Here is a 14,560-nt window from a genome sequence, read left to right on the forward strand (position 1 = left end):
AGTATCACACACAGTTTTGGTCACCCCCGCTATACGAAGGATGGTTAGAGCATAAGGCCATAAGACACAGGAGCAGAACTAGGCTATTTGGCCCATCAAGTCTGCTCCACCATTTCATCATGGCTGATCCATTTTTCCTCTCAACCCCAATCTCTTGCTTTCTCTCTGTGTCCCTTCATTCCCTGACCAATCAAGAATCTATCAACCTTTGCCTTAAATATACATAAAGACTTGGCCTCCATAGCTGCCCGCGGCAATGCATTCCACAGATTCACCACTCTCTGGCTAAAGAAATTTCTCCTCATCTCCATTCTAAAAGGACAGCCCTCTATTCTGAGGCTGCGTGCTCTGGTCTTAAGACTCTCCCACCATAAGAAACATCCTCTCTGCATCCACTCTATCAAGGCCCTCCACCATTCGACAGGTTTCAAAGAGGTCACACCTCATTCTTCTGAATTCCAGTGAATACAGGCCCAGAACCATCAAATTCTCTTCACATGACAAGCCATTCAATCCTGAAATCATTTTCATGAACCTCCTTTAACCCTCTCCAGTTTCTGCACATCCTTTCTAAGATAAGATGCCCAAAACTACTCACCATGTTTGGTGAGGATTCACCAGTACTTTATAAAGTCTCAATATTATATCCTTGCTTTTATATTCTAATCCAGTGGACCCCAACCAGGGAACGATATGATTTGGCGACATGAAACAATATGAGTCAGCTGCACCTTTCCTCATTCCCTGTCACGCCCACTGTTGAACTTGAACGCACGCAAGAACATTACGTACATGAGGTCATCAGTCACCTAAACGCAGTGACACCCTCGTGCCAGGGATCACTGGTGGCCTCAGGTAACCGGCTGCCTTGCACGGCCGGTGGGAAGTGCCGTTGCTCCTGGCCTGGAGCACGGACAGATGGGCGCCGCCTCTGAACCTACTTAGCACACCGAATGTTTGTGGGAAACCCGGTGCTAAAATATTCGCAGACGACCTAATTCGGGACTCAGGGTTTTGTTAGGTAGCAGAGCAGCTACCTCGCGGCGATTTACTGAAAGTCAACGCTCGGGCCAAACTTTTGTCGGCCAATGAATCCTACCGACCTACAAGGGGGTTGGGCGCGCGTCCGGTTACACTCCTCACTTGGTCGGTTGCTCTCTCCGGACTGCAACCGCCACGGTACCGGTACGGGGACCTCCGGCCCTTACCATGTCCTCTCACTGGTGTGTTGCAATGATTTTATATGTTCATACGAGGAAAATATGCACTGTGTGTTTAATTTCCAAATGTTACTTAAAATGTTATGATGCTGTTGACTTAAGTGAGTTATAATTGACTTATCACTATGTCCATGCGAGGAAAATATGTGCTGTGTTTAATGTGTTTAATACAGTATTAAATTCGTTAGATAAACCCTTTTAGAAACGAAACTGAGTGTATTCGCCATTTATAAATGACTTACAGTTGACTTATCACCTATATTCCGGTCAATATTAACACCCATACCGTGCCCCCCGCCCCACCTCGGCCGGTCCGCAAGAATATTGTCAATATTAAACCGGTCCGCGGTGCAAAAAAACGTTGGTGACCTCTGTTCTAGCCTTCTTGAAATGAATGCTAACATCACATTTGCCTTCCTCACCACAGACTCAACCTGGAAATTAACCTTTGGGGATTCCTGCATAAGGATGCCCAAGTCCCTTTGTGTCTCTGTTTTTTGTATTTTCTCTCCACTTAGAAAATAGTCAACCCTTTCATTTCTTCTCCCAAAGTGCATGACATTACACTTCCCAACACTGTATTCCATCTGCCACTTTTTTGCCCATTCTTTGAATCTGTCTGTCCTTCTGTAGTCTCTCTACTTCCTCAAAACTACATGCCCCTCCACCTGTCTTCATATCATCTGCAAACTTTGCAACAAAGTCATCAAGTCCATCATCAAAATCATTAACGTGTAATATAAAAGGTTTCAGTCCCAACACAGACCCCTGTGGAACACCACTAGTCACTGGCAGCCAACCAGAAAAGGCTCCCTTTATTCCCACTCTTTGCCTCCTGACAATCAGCCACTGCTTTAACAATGCTAGAATCATCCCTGTAATACCATGGGCTTGTACCTTGTTAAGCAACCTCATGTGTGGCACCTTGTCAAAGGCATTCTGAAAATCCAAGTACACAACATCAACTGAAAATCCTTTGTCTATCCTGCTATTTATTTCATCAAAGAATTCCAACAGATTTGTCAGGCTAGATTTTATCTTGAGGAAACCATGTTGACTATGGCCTATTTTACTATGTGCCTCCAAGTACCCTGAAACTACATTCTTAACAATCGACTCCAACATCTTCCCAATCACAAAAGTCAGACTAACTGGCCTATAATAATTACATGTCTCTCTCTCTTCTTGAAAAGATGAGTGACATTTCCAATTTTCCAGTATGTTGGAACCATTATAGAAGCTAGTGATTCTTGAAAGGACCTTACTAATGCCTCCACCATCTCTTCAGCCACCTCTTTCAGAATGCTGGGGTGTATACCATCTGGTCCAATTGACTTATCTACCTTCAAACCTTTCAGTTGCCCAAGAACCTTCTCTCTAGTTATGACAACTTCACACTTCATGCCCCCTAACACCTGGAACTTCCACCATGCTGCTAGTGAAGAGTGATGCAAAATACTTATTCAGTTCGTCCACCATTTTCTTGTCCCCCATTACTACCTCTCCAACATTGTTTTCCAACAGTCCAATATCCACTCTCGCCTCTCTTTTACACTTTATGTATCTGAAAAAAAACTTTTGGCATCCTCTTTAATATTATTGGCTAGCACACTTTTGTATTCCTTCTTTACCTTCTTAATAACTTTTTAGTTACCTTCTGTTGGTATTTGAAAGCTTCCTAATCCTTTAACTTCCCACAAATTTTTGCCCTCTCTTTGGCTTTTATGTTGGCTTTTCTTGTTCACCACAATTCTGTTACCTTTCCTTTAAAATACTTCTTCCTCTTTTGGATGTATTTATCCTGTGCCTTCCAAATTGCTTCTCAAAATTCCAGCCATTGCTGTTCTGCCATCATCCCTGCCAGTGTTCTTTTCCAATCAATTTTGTTTGACTCCTCTCCTGCCTCTGTAATTCCCTTTTGAGCCTTTGGAGAGGGCATAGAAGAGGTTTACCAGGATGTTGCCTGGTTTAGAGGGTATGTGCTATCATGAGAGGCTTGATCAACTTGGGCTGTTTTCTCTGGAGCGCCAGAGGCTGAGGGAGATCTGAAAGAGGTTTACAATACTATGAGAGGCATCGATAGAGGGGGCAAGGAGTATCTGTTTTCCAGGGTTGAAATGCTAATAAGGTGAGAGGGGGTAGGTTCAAAAGGGATGCGAGGAATAAGTTTTTTACTCAGAGAGTAGTGGATGACAGGAATGCACTGCCTGGTATGGTGATAGAGGTAAATATATTAAAGGCTTTTAAGAGACGTTTGGATAGGCACATGGATATAAGGAAGATGGAGGGATATGGACATGGTGTAGGTAGGAGGGATTAGTACTTTGGGTGTTTTTGATCTGCTTTTTAGCTGGTTCAGCTCAACATTGTGGGCCGAATGGCCTGTGCCTGAGCTGTACTGTTCTATGTTCTATGTTTCAAGTGGCATTGAAACATGCCCCTCAGTCCACTGAGTCTACACTAACCATGAAACTCCCAGTTTCATCAATCTCACTTTCAATTCTGCCGACATTCCCATCAGCTCGTCCCAGAGTCTTCCACTCACCACACGAGTGTTTCTTCCCAGATGCAAATCGTTGGACCTGTACAAGCTATTGGTACTATTTACATCTAGGAAGCCGAAGCTTTCAGCCATTTCCACCTCAATATCATAAATAGGTACAGGGATGCGTAACTCTACCCCATTTCCTGAAGTTAAAGATGATAGCAAATTCTACTATTGACAGAACCCAATACAGTTCTCTTCTACACATTTTGAGTGAGGAATAGAATCAGAATCAGACTTTAATCGCCAAGTACCTGTACACATACAAGGAATTTACTTCCGGCAGATGTTGTCTTTCTGCTCATAACAATAATAATGATAAATATAAATGAAAATATAGATTATACATACAAGTAGTGCAATCCAAGTAATAGTCAGTTAACTGTTCAGCAAAGTCACCGCAGTAGGGAAAAAACTTCTCCAGTGCCTATTAGTCTTAGTCTGGAGGGATCTGAAGCGCCTACCAGACGGAAGCAGTTCAAACAGTCCGTGCGCAGGATGGAAGGAGTCCTTTATGATGTTCCCCGCCTTCTTCTTCAAGAGTACAGGTCCACAATAGAGGGCAGGGAGGCTCCAATGATGCGCTCGGCAGTCCTCACTGTGCACTGTAGTCTGGTTCTATCCTGCTTGGTGGCGGCTCCAAACCACACAGCGATGGAGGTGCACAGGACAGACTCAATGACTGCAGTATAGGACTGCAGCAGCAATTCCTGAGGCAGACCATATTTCCTCAAGAGCCGCAGGAAGTACAGTATAGCAGTTAGCACTGCCATCTCACAGCTTCAGAGACTAACTTCAACCCACACCCCAGGTGATGCATCTCTTGGAGTCCATTTCTCTTCATGATAGTGTGTGGTGGGCTTTCCTCACATATCCCTAAGACTTGTGGGTGGGTAAGTTAACTCTTCTTCTTGAGTCCATTGCCCCTTCTGGGGCATAGACTGCCTACAGCAGCTTGCCAGATTCCTCTGGTCAAGTTGTCCCCAGGTGTAGCTCATCTGCGAATATCCTTCCTCTCCCAGGGATAGGTCTTTGGAGCTTCTGTTAGTGTTTCTGTGGTTCAGGGTTTTCACGGGATGGGCTTGCTAGCCCCATGCTCAACCCTCCTCCTTTCGCAACCAGCTTTGAAACCATCATGGTGGAGTTGGTAGGTTAATTGTCTGCTGTAAGTTACCCCTTAGAGTAGATAAGTGGCCAATGAACTAAACGTAGTTGAAGGCATGTGGTAAAGAAAACAGTCTCTCGGGGAAAAAGACTTGTGGGATTGCTCCCTTTGGAGTTGGCATGGACATGATGGACCATGTGGCTTCCTTCTATATCAACTTATGTGTAAAATATACAGTCATAGAGAAGTACAGCATACAAGCAGGCTATTTGGCCCATCTAGTCCATACCATAAACCATTTAAACTGCCAATGACCTGCACTTCTTATCCCTACTATACTTAACCAAACTTCACTTAAACGTTGAAATCGAGCTCACGTGGACCACTTGTGGTGGCAGCTCATTCCACACTCTCATGATCTTCGGAGTGAAGAAGTTTCCCCTCATATTCCCCTTAAACTATTCACCATTCACCCTTAAGCTGTGACCTCTGGTTGTAGCTCCACCCAACCTCAGTGGTTACCCTATCTATACCCCTCACAATTTTGCATACATCTATCGACTCTCCTCTCAGTCTTCTATGTTTCAAAGAATACAGTCCTAACCTAGTCAACCTTTCCCTATAACTCAGGTCCTCCAGATCCAACAATGTCCTTGTAAATTTTCTCTTTACTCTTTCAAGAACACATAAGACCAAAAAGAAATAGGAGCAGGATTAGGCCTTCAGGCCTCTCAGTCTCACCCAATTAGTGTGATCATATCTGAATTAAACTGGCCTTAACTCTACTTCTGTACTATTCCTCCATATCCTCAATCCCCAATGTTACACCTAAGTGCATCTTCAATACATCTAATGGCCTAGAATCTACAACACTCTGAGGTATCACATTCAAATTGTTGATCTCCTTTCTACTTCACTCAATGGATACCTTCTGCAAAGGTCTCAATAGCCATCTTCATCTCCAAAAAGATATTCCTGCTGGCTTAGAAAGATATCCCCTTCTGTCCTTTCCACTAGTTCCACTGATGTAAAAATACATTAGTCTATGTATACTCGTATACCGTGTTTGAATTTTCACAACAGTAACTTTGAGCAATATATCTGTAATTTAAAATGTTTATAGTCATTGATATAGTCATATTAAGAAAAGTACTCACCATTACATTCTTAATACAGGTTCTACTGATGTTGATTTCCTATGACCACGAATCACCTTCATATGCTTATAGGCTGTGACCAAGGTTTGCCGAATAGTTGTTGAAAATACTTTGCTCCAAGCTCAAACCATAATGCATACATAGTTTCCAATTTGATCATAATACCTCTCAATTGCTTCTGCAATTTATGCATAGACTGATTGGTCACAGTATTTCCCCCATAGTATGGGATTCCAGATCCAGAGGGCAAAGATTTAAGCTGAGAGAGAAAAGATCTAATAGGGATCCGAGGGGCAACCTTTTCATACAAAGGGTTGTGTGTATAAGGAATAAGCCCCAAGAGGGAAGGATAAATGCAGGTATAATGACAACATTTAAAATACACGTGGTCAGGTACATGGATAGGAAAGGTTCATAGAGATACAGATCAAACTTGGGCAAATGGGACTGGTTTAAGTGAACATTCTGATCAGCATGGCTGAGCTGAGCTGAAGAGCCTGTCTCAACATTGCTTTACCTAAGACTCTGTATGCGACATAAACACATCTGAATGTTTTCCCAATCATTATGCGTTACAATATTTATTACAGCCCTACCCCCAACTTAAAACATAGAGCATTTGGACATGTAACATAGAAGGTTACGAAGACCTATTTTCAAGACTCCCCTTAAATGAATCAAAGGGCTTTCTATTTCTGCTTTTCTTCTGAAGCTGATGTAATTCTTGCACAACTTGGCAGGAAGCAAACTTAGTGGTTACCACACCTCAGAATGACTACCTTCTTCAATCTTGCCAACTTTTACTGCCTTCACAACAGCCTTCTCTTTTTCTTTCTTTAGTCTTGATGGAGGGTTTTAACCCGAAACATTGACCATCCATTTCCCTCCACAGATGCTGCTTGACCCATTGAGTTCCTCCATTGGTTTATTATTGTTTTGCTCTAGATTTCAGCATCTACGCCTTCTGATTCCAGTATCCACAGTCTCTAATGTCTCCAATATCTCCACATTTTTTTTTACTTCTGCACCCATTCACGTTGCATCCACTCCACTTCTGACCCCTCTATCCTCATAGAGTATTCAGAAGTGGAAGGAGTGAGTAACAAGTTCCTGGGTGTCAATATCTCTGAGGATCTATCCTGGACCAAACATATTGATGCAGAAAAGAAGGCACAAGAGCCACTGTATTTCATTAGGAAATTTAGTATGTCACCAAAAACATTTGCAAATTTCTACAAATTTACCAAGGAGAGCATTCCAACTGGCTGTATCGCCCTCCGGGTTGGGAAAGGGCTAATGCACAGGATCAAAGTCAGATTCAGAGAGTTGTAAGCTTAGTCAGCTGCATCATGGTCACTCACCTCTGTAGTATCCAGGCACCTTCAAAGAGTGATGCCTCAAAAAAGCAGCATCCATCATTAAAGACCACCATCCCCCAGGTCATGCCTTGTTCTCATTGCTACCATCAGGAAGGAGGTACAGAAGCCTAAAGGCACACACTCAATGATTCAGAGACAGCTTTTTCTCCTTTGCCATCTATTTTCTGAATGGACATTTAACCCGTGAACACTACCTCTCTACTTTATTTCTATTTTTGCACTACTTATTTAACTATTTAATATATATACTTACTGTGATTCATGTTTTTTCTATTATTGTGTATTGCATTGTACTGTTGCTGAAAGGTCAACAAATTTCACGATATAAACCTGCTTCTGATTTACATTTACTTGCTGAACAACTTACTTCCTTCCAGCTTTACTTTGTGCTCACTCAGTCACTCTTAGTCTTGTAATATTGCCCCGTGTCCTTTGGTACATCATTTTAATTACATGGAGAACTATGCATTTCTTGTAGTATCTCGTCCATGATACTTTGAAAGATCTTTGATAATAATTTCACAGAATAATGTAATTTATGTATGAATAATGACTCTAATGTCAATTAATCATCAAATATTTCTGGTTCTCCATAACCCCCTTCAGCTGAGATCTGGTTTGGTGAACATTTTGGTTCTTGACAGTTCTCTAAATGAATCCTCTTCAGCTGCCAGCTGAATTGAGTGACCCATTGTAATCACTAAATATTCAAAGAGCCTTGTCCACTTGGGATGCTTCTGCATTTCATGTTCTCCAGTCAGAGACATACAGTACAGCAACATGCCTAGTGCCCAATGAGTCCATGCTAACCATCAAACACCCATCTACTCTAAACTTACACTAATGCCATTTCATTCTCCCTGCATTCCTATCAACTGCCTACCATGGATTCTGCCTCTCACCTACATACAAGGGGCCACTAACCTGCCAATCTGCATGCCTTTGGAATGCGGAAGGAAACTAGGGCACGTGAGCAATCTCCATGCTCTGAAAGGTAGAGCTTGCACACTCCACGCGGTCAAATTTTAACCTAGGTTACTGAAGCTGAGAGGTGGGAGCTCTTCTAGAAAGGTCATTGTGCTGTATGTCTTCACTAGGACTCCCTACCTCATGCTTTTCTCCATGTGGTGCCCCTGCAAGGCATTTTCCTCTCATCTCTTTCACTGATGTGACCCCTTTACATAAAATAATTTTGATCCAAACTCTGAAGGACAGCCATCTAAAGGGCCAATTTTGGGAGACGTGGTGCAGTCCAGTGCATATTTGTGATAAATTCAACAAAGTACTTGCATCATCCAGAACAGCAGACTATCGTGAATAAAAATATTTTGGAAAAGGGCTATTTCCAACTTTAATATCTCTGTTTTTTCCCTTTCAGTGTTCTTTTGAAGACCCTGACCTGGAGTTACATGCTGACTTTGGTTCTTTGCGGAAATGGGACCCGCTCTCAGGGTTTCGCGACTGGTCGTTATTCGGCATGCCAAGAGCGTGGACTAAGAGCTTCGCTCACCTTCGGAGATCCAAGATTTCGTGGCTCTGGAGATGGGGGTGGGGGTGGGGGGGAATCAGAGGTCAATGTCCGGCCAGGAGATCGGTGTGTCGTAGCAGTTCTTGTTAAGGTAAGGGCTATTGTTGGGTCATTGGTAAGGTAGAGACATTTATCATTCATCAGGATGCAGGATTGATAGTTAGGAAATATTTATCCTACTGATCAGACCATGACATGTAGTAACCTTGATGACCACATCAGACTTATCAAGTATCACACATGTGGAGGCTTGACTGGTCCTGATATCACCAGAAACGTCAGACTGAAATCTCTGAAGAGCACCAGAGGGTTGAATTAATTGTGCCCTTCCAAAGATCAACTGAAGTCAAATAACGACAATGTATCTATTTAATATGTGATTACGTTAATTTATTATCTGGTGAGTTAAGGAACATTCCAGGATTGTACATGCTGTTTTTTTGATTTGCCTCTCCTGTTTGAATTAAATCATTGATTGTACCAGCTCTTACTACATCTCGGTGCATCCCCCGTGTTCCTATACTGTTGGCTAATGTTCTGGCTACCTTCCCAGTACATTACTCATCTGCTTCTACAAACAGTTATCTTATAACACCAAGTCCTGACCTCAGTTTGCCTCTGGCTTGTAAAATCCAGTGCACAATAGCTTTGCGTGCATTTGCAAGTGATAGAGTTATACAGTTGGCTCACTGTGTCTATCCAGGATATTATGCCTACTAAAGCTAATCCCACAATCGTGCATTAATCCCAAATCCCTTTGTGACATGCTCATTCAAGCACCTGTCCAAATCCTTCTTAAATGTTCTGACTATTCCTGCCTCACCAGCAGCTCCTCTGACAGCTCATTCCAGGGGCCTATTATTTTTTGTGTGATGAGCTAATGCCTCAGAACCCCATTTAAACTTCCTCCCTCTCACCTGAAACTGATGCCGACTAATTTTAGACACATGCACCACTGAAAACAGGCTCTGGTTATCTACCTTATACATGCCTTTTTATAACATTTGTAATGTCACCTCTCTGCCCCCTGTGCTCCAGCCTATCCAATCTCCCCTGATAATCCAAAACCTACAATCCAATATCCAATCTCTCCAGATAACTCAAATCCTACGATGCAGTATCCAATCTCCCCTGATAATTCAAACTCTACAATCCGATATGCCCCAGATAATCCAAACTCTACTATCCAATATCCAATCTGTCCAGATAACTCAAACCCTATGGTGCAGTATCCAATCTCTCCAGATAATCCAAACTCTACTATCCAATATCCAATCTGTCCAGATAACTCAAACCCTATGGTGCAGTATCCAATCTCTCCAGATAATCCAAACTCTACTATCCAGTATCCAATCTGTCCAGATAATCCAAACCCTACAATCCAATATCCCCCAGATAATCCACTCTATTATCCAATATCCCCCAGATAATCCAAACTCTATTATCCAATATCCCCCAGATAATTCAAACTCTATTATCCAATATCCCCCAGATAATCCAAACTCTATTATCCAATATCCAATCTGTCCAGATAACTCAAACCCTTCAATCCAATATCCAATCTCTCCAGATAACTCAAATCCTACGATGCAGTATCCAATCTCCCCTGATAATTCAAACTCTACAATCCGATATGCCCCAGATAATCCAAACTCTACTATCCAATATCCAATCTGTCCAGATAACTCAAACCCTATGGTGCAGTATCCAATCTCTCCAGATAATCCAAACTCTACTATCCAGTATCCAATCTGTCCAGATAATCCAAACCCTACAATCCAATATCCCCCAGATAATCCACGCTATTATCCAATATCCCCCAGATAATCCAAACTCTATTATCCAATATCCAATCTGTCCAGATAACTCAAACCCTACAATGCAGTATCCAATCTCTCCAGATAATCCAAACTCTACCAACCAGTATCCAATCTGTCCAAATAATCCAAACACTACAATCCAATATCCCCCAGATAATCCAAACTCTACTATCCAGTATCTCCCAGATAATCCAAACCCTACAATCCAATATCCCCCAGATAATCCAAAATCTACTATCCAATGTCCAATCTGTCCAGAAAACTCAAACCCTACTATCCAATATCCAATCTCCCCTGATAACTCATGCTCTACAATCCAGTCTCCAATCTCCCCTGATAATCCAAACCCTACAACGCAATATCTAATCTCTCCTGATAACTCAAACTCTACAATCCAGTATCCAATCTCTCCTGACAGCTCAAATTCTACAATCCAGTATCCAGTCTCTCCTTATAACTCCAGCTCTACAAACCAGTTACAAACCAGGTATTAAGGAATGGTTTCTAATGTCGTTAGCCATGTTCTCTGAATCACAAGGCAAGGTTAAAATAAATGAGGGTGAGTTAGATCCTTATGGAGTAATATCATAGCCAGTCCTTCAGCTGAGAAGGTGTGAGGCAGAAGGAAATTAGAATGGTGAAGAGGCAGGAAAAATATTACTCTAAATCAATTGTTCACATAGACAGCAAAGGGTTAAAGGTATAATGGAGAATACCAGAAATAACATATGCAGGAAAGCAAGAGCACTTAAGCACCAATTAAAGGGTGGAAGTGGTTTCCAGAGCACTGGCATTAATTGTGTAATGGTTTGGGCCTGAAACATCATGTACACAGCTTGGCAGATAACTGTCACATCAGCCAACAGCTCTGTTTCCCAGGCAACATTGTGCCTCAGCAGGGGGAGAGAATGAGGTGGAAAACTACACATGAAGTAGTTGTTTTGGAGCCAGAAATAGTGTATGGATAAACCTGATACTAAAAGCCTCTGAGTGCACGTGTGTGTGCATGTGCGCACAAGGGTGTGGACGTACGTACGTCTGTGTGTCTATATCCATATGCATGTGTATGTGTCTCTGTGTCTTTGTGTATTTTTGCCTTTATGTGTCAGTGTATGTCTGTATTTATGGTTGTGCATGTGTGTGTGTTTGTCTAAGTTTGTGCATATGCATCTCATCTAAGTATGTCTGTATATATGTGTGTGTGTGTGTGTGTGTGTGTGTGTGTGTGTACATTAGTGTCTGTTTATGTAAAAGATATATTTAACTAAGACCATATAAAGTAGGAAATTGATAGGCTATTCGGCCCCTCAAACCTGTTCCTTCATAGGATCGTTGCTGATCCAACATTCCTCAGTCCACTTTACCGTCTTTTCCCCATGACCCTTGGTTCCTTTACTGATTACAGATATATCCAAGAACTCTGCTCCTTAGGGCATGGAAACAGATTCACTCAGAGATTCTGAAAAGGAATGTGGTCAACATCAAAGAGAAAACATCTTGCTGGGCTCTGTTGAAGATTAGGAGAATAGGACAGAAGAGATTGCTCTGCTAGAAGTCAAGGCTAACTTGATGGGCCAAATACTCTCATTCTGTGTCATAACAATTCTCTGATTTCATTCTAGAAACAGAAAGGGCCCTTTCCTTCGGTAGGAAGTTCAATAGGTAGACACAAGTTAAATGGTGGAAGATACAAAAAGGGGTTTGATGCACCATCAGTAACTCTCGGAGATGGGAGGCGAATGATAGGCTTTTATTAGCTGCAAGAGACCACGATTAGCAGCAAGACACCACCACACAACATCCTGGAGACTGAGGGAGGAGCAGTGCCTCCAATCGCCTTTATACAGGGCTCTGTGGGAGGAGCCACAGGAGCAATCAGCAGAGGGGCGTGTCCAGACAGGTATATGTAGTTCACCACAGGGTTGAGCTTTTCAACTGAGGAGAAATGATTACTGCCTAAAATCTCACATTATGTTTAACATTACCTGCATGAACACCAGGGGAACCTAACAAGAATTGGCATCAGAAACACTCGTCTTGGAGTAGACTGTGGTTAGTGATTCTGGGCCCCACAAACTTGGACCAGTACTGATAAAAAAATATAAATTGAAATTCCCAGAAACAGGCACCCTTGGATCTTTAGAGGCATAATAAATAGCAGATTCTGAAACCTGGAGCAACAAACAAGCTGTTAGAGGACTGCTTGGCCTCTCGAATCTCTCCAGCAGTTTGTTCCCCTTGGTCATTGGTTAGGAGTCCACCAATGGGAGCAAACTATTGGCCTTCTTATGGGAAATATACACATAGTTTAGCAAGTGGCTCTTCTGACCCAGCTACAACCTTTAGACCTTCCTCATAAAAACCTCAGCCCTTCTCCTGAGGCCATTGTTCCTCACATTTGAGCTCATTTTCTTGTCTAAATACAGTATTATAAAACACCAGCATAGCCAAGGTAGTAAGGAGGTAACTGAGGTCCATAGCATGGGATGAGACTGATGTAATACTGCAGAGGCTGTGTGGTTTCTGAGCACGCAAAGTTCTGGCTGCTCTGATGTAGCCGTATTCCTTTATTTTGTTGGATTTGATAACAATATCCAGATAGATTCCCAAATGAGGTTGCTGTCCATTGTTTAATTGAAGGAGGGCCAATGAATGAACACAAGAAGTGAATATTAAAAGAGATCGATGCTTAATTTCAATTATAATTACACTGAATTATTTCTTAAATTCCCAACTATATATATATAGATAGATTACAAACTAAGCCATTATGGAGACAGAGAAAAGCAATGGTAAGAGTAATAGTAGTGGAGAGAATTAATATTTGTGCCAGTGAAGCAGACTGGCTTTTTCTAGATGGTGTTGACCTCAGTTGGTGCTGGAACCAGACAGCTGGAGACCATTCCATCCAATTCCTGACCTGTGTCTTGTAGGTGGTGGATAGATGGAAAGATAGATAGATAGACTTTATTTGTTACATGTACATCGAATCATTGAAACATAGAGTGAAGCACATCGTTTGCATCAAATAAAATCATTGAGGATTGTGCTGGGCAGCCCGCAAGCACTGTCACTGTTCCAGCACCAACATCACGTACCACAACTCACTAACCCTAACCACATGTCTTGGGAACACGGGAGGAAACCAGAGCACCTAGAAGAAACCCACGCAGTCACAGAGAGGACGTACAAACTCCTTACATGCAGCGGCAGGAATGGAACCCCCATCAGTGCTCACTGGCGCTGTAAAGCAATATGCTACCTGTTTGGAAAGGCTTTGGTGGTGTCAGAAGGTGAGTCATAGAGAATGTGAGAATACATAGAGCATAGTACAGCACAGGGAGAGGCCCTTCAGCTCACCATGTCTGTGCCAAACATGATGCCAAATTAAATTAAATTTCTTCTGTCTGTAGATGATCCACATCCCTCCATTTCACTCTAGTTCAAGGCTCTCCACCGATGGGGACTGGCCACTTGCAGACTATCCTGCTGACCTTTCTTGGAGTTTTATACTTCAGTGAAATCACTTCTCATTGAGGCCTTTTACTACCCCAATCCTCGGACCCTTTTTTGAAGCAGTAACAATAAGTTCCTTGCCTTTCAATTATTTTGAGTCCATTTACTAGCACTGGTGATGTCTTCTGTGCATTATGGATGGAATAACCACTTTCAGAACCCTGGCGATGGAGTCTTACAGCTTTTGAAGCACTTCATGAATAATGGATGTCAGACCCGTGGGGCAGTAGTCATTAAGGTATGTTGCCTTGATTACCTTTCAGTATTAGGATGATATTGGTCTTCTTAGA

General features: G+C 42.3%; 1 protein-coding gene and 1 long non-coding RNA gene across 2 annotated transcripts in view; one reads left to right on the plus strand and one right to left on the minus strand.

The window, feature by feature from the left end:
* LOC132401054 (uncharacterized) overlaps positions 1–11,399 on the plus strand; it is a 44,465-nt gene extending 33,066 nt beyond the window's left edge. Inside the window, exon 4 of the long non-coding RNA XR_009514467.1 lies at positions 8,785–11,399. This is a non-coding gene — a long non-coding RNA (uncharacterized LOC132401054). The remainder of the gene's footprint in view (positions 1–8,784) is intronic.
* The window catches only part of si:dkey-16j16.4 (uncharacterized), a 143,779-nt gene that overhangs the window by 116,637 nt on the left and 12,582 nt on the right, over positions 1–14,560 (minus strand). The window lies entirely within an intron of this gene.

The sequence above is a fragment of the Hypanus sabinus genome, chromosome 10, assembly GCF_030144855.1.
Source record: "Hypanus sabinus isolate sHypSab1 chromosome 10, sHypSab1.hap1, whole genome shotgun sequence".
Lineage (NCBI taxonomy): Eukaryota > Metazoa > Chordata > Chondrichthyes > Myliobatiformes > Dasyatidae > Hypanus > Hypanus sabinus.